The following is a 2,830-nucleotide window of genomic DNA, read 5'->3' as shown; positions in this document are numbered from 1 at the left end:
GGAGACCAGAAGTCCTCACGACATTGCTATGTAGATGAGGTAAAGGTAGAAGTAAAGAGGTCCCGAACCGAGGTGGGAATGATTGTGACTCAACCAAGAATGATCTCCAAAAATGAGGTTCAACTCACATCGAAGGAAGAGCCGGAAAAAATAGAGATAGGAAATCCAGCGAAGCGTCAGAGTGGCGCCTGATTTGGATCCACAACTAAGCATGATCTGCTAGCCTGTTTGAATGCCAATCCTGATGTGTTCGCCTGGTCCTCACAAGTGCTTCGAGGGGTTAGACCAAAGGTCATGGAACATCGCCTCAATGTACTTCCTGAAGCCCGACCAATCAAACAGAAGAAGAGGCACTTTGACCCTGAAAAAGATAAAATAATAATGGAGCATGTGGACGAGCTTCTTAGGGCTGGACACATACGGAAGGTCTTTTTCCCAATATGGTTATCAAATGTAGTCTTGGTCCCTAAGAGCTCTGGAAAGTGGATGATGTGTGTCGATTTAAGAGATCTGAACAAGGCTTGCCCAAAAGATTATTACCCCTTACCAAGGATCGATCAACTGGTTGACTCCACCACAGGTCATCAATATTTATGCATAACGGATGCTTAACAAGGATACCATCAGATACAACTGGCAGAGGAAGACCAGGATAAAGTAAGCTTCATCACCTCTGAGGGGACATTCTGTTATGTGGTAATGCCTTTCGTGTTAAAAAATGCATGAGGTACTTATCAAAGGCTCATGGACAAGGTTTTTTCAGCTCAGGTTAGAAGGAATGTTGAGGTCTATGTGGATGATATTTGGTGAAGTCCAAGGGTTTGGCTGACCTCATAGTGGACCTCCGTGAGACCTTTGCCACTCTAAGGTCTTATGGGTTGAAACTGAACCTCAGAAGTGCACTTTCGGGGTCAGGAGCGGAAAGTTTCTGGGATATATGATAACGGAAAGGGGAATTGAGGCCAAACCCGAGAAAGTAAAGGCTATCCAATCTATGTCACCTCTTGGGAATCTCCAGGAGGTCCAGAAGCTTGCCGAAAGAATCGCAGCTTTATCACGATTCATTTCAAAAGCAGCACATCAAAGTTTGCCTTTCTTCCGCATTCTCAGAAAAGCTAAGAAGTCTGAATGGGATGAAGAATGTGTAAAGACATTCGATGATTTAAAGAATTATTTGGCTGAGCTCCCTATATTAACAAACCATCAACAAGATAGCAATTATACGTTATATTTTAGCCACCGAAGCAGCTGTGAGCTCGGTCCTAATCAGGAAAAAAGACACCAAATAGAGTCCCGTATATTACATCTTTCACGCACTCAAAGGAACTGAACTCAGATATACAGCGGTGGAGAAACTTGCCCTAGCCTTGGTCTCAACAGCTCGAAGGCTAAGGCCATACTTTCTATCTCACCCAATTACGTTCCTCACTAACAGCCCTCTCGGAAAGATAATGACTCATGCGGATATCTCAAGAAGATTGGTGAAATGGACCACTGAACTGGGAGAATACGACATTAAATATGGACCCAGGACCGCAATCAAAGCACAAGCCTTGGCCGATTTCCTGATTGAGACTCTGCATGTAAAGGTAGAAGACCTTTGGAAGGTTTATGTAGATGGCTCATCCACCGGTGAGGGCAGTGGAGTCAGAGTGTTATTAATCTTTCCAAAGGGGGATGAAGTGAAATTGGCTGTAAGGCTAGACTTCAGGGCATCTAACAATGGGACAGAATATGAAGCGATTTTGGCTGGTCTAAGGGCAGCACGGCAGGTCAGAGCAGCTCGAGTTCACATCTTCTCTGATTCTCAGTTAGTGGCCAATCAAATGAATGGGTCTTATGATGTCAAGAATGAACAATTAATGGAGTATGTTAAGGCCATTGAGGCGGCCAAAGAACTTTTCACAGAACTTGTGTTTAAGCAGATCCCAAGGGAGGAGAACGAGGGAGCCGTCACCCTCGCTAAAATGGCAATCTCACTTCACATTTTGAAATCAAGAGATGTGGTAGTACAAGTGGAATTAAGCTCTTATTCGAACTCCTCACCTCCCGAACTTGAAGACAATGACTAGCGCGTAGAGTTATTGGGATACATGCAAAAGGGAGAGCTCCTCAGAGATCAAAGAAAGGCATACAAGCTGAAGAAAAGAAGATATTTCTAGCCAACTATGCAGAAAGATGCCCTAGCTGTCGTCATCTCATGTCACAGTTGCCAACGCCATGCTAAGCTCCAGCATCAACCAGCCACGCAGCATGTCCATTTGACCAATGAGGGATTGATATCGTGGGAACTTTTCCCATAGCCACAACCTAGAAGAAGTTCTTGCTTGTTGCCATCGATTATTTTTCAAAATGGGTGGAGGCTGAGGCTTTGGCTAAGATCACTGAGAATGAGGTCCTCAAATTTCTGTGGAAGAACATTGTCTGCAGGTTTGGGGTCTTGAGGAAGTTGATATCTGACAATGGGAGACAGTTTTAGGGAAGTCGGATCCAAGCCTGGTGCAAGGAAATGAAGATTCAGCAACACTTCACCTCCGTGGCTTACCCTCAGAGCAATGGCCAAGTGGAGGTCACCAACAGGTCCTTAGTACAGATCATTAAAACCAGACTTGGTAACGCAAAAGGTAATTGGGTGGAGGAACTCCCCAGTGTGCTCTGGTCATACAGGACTACCCCGAAGAACAGCACCGGGGAAACGCCTTTCAACCTGGTTTATGGAAACGAGGCGGTCCTTCCGGCAAAGATCGGTGAAGAGACCTCCCGAGTAATGTTCTATGATGATCAGAATGACGAGAGATAGGCCACAGACTTAGACTTCTTTGAAGAAAAG

The sequence above is a fragment of the Primulina tabacum genome, chromosome 1 (assembly GCF_025594145.1).
Source record: "Primulina tabacum isolate GXHZ01 chromosome 1, ASM2559414v2, whole genome shotgun sequence".
NCBI lineage: Eukaryota > Viridiplantae > Streptophyta > Magnoliopsida > Lamiales > Gesneriaceae > Primulina > Primulina tabacum.
The sequence above is the reverse complement of the archived record's forward strand: the minus strand, read 5'-3'. Positions refer to the sequence as shown.